This window comes from Brassica oleracea, chromosome C7 (genome assembly GCF_000695525.1).
Source record: "Brassica oleracea var. oleracea cultivar TO1000 chromosome C7, BOL, whole genome shotgun sequence".
NCBI classification, from domain to species: Eukaryota; Viridiplantae; Streptophyta; class Magnoliopsida; order Brassicales; family Brassicaceae; genus Brassica; species Brassica oleracea.
This window is the reverse complement of record NC_027754.1, coordinates 32431604-32431832: the sequence shown is the minus strand read 5'-3', so window position 1 is coordinate 32431832 and position 229 is coordinate 32431604.

Sequence of the window (229 nt, the reverse complement as noted above, 5' to 3'; positions counted from 1 at the left end):
GGTAGGGAAGTGAGTGAAAGTCGGATGTCCCCTGTCGAGGGCCGAGTACATCATACGGTTGATCCATGCGCTGATCCCGTTCCCGGATCGGTTGAACCGAATAAAAAGAACAATCGGTTAATAATGAATACAAATTTAAAGAAAAAAAATGTTGAATTACCATGTTTGATCCCGTCCATGTGGATACGGAGTGAGATACGGAAGATGGTCACGACCGGGCTGTTGAACC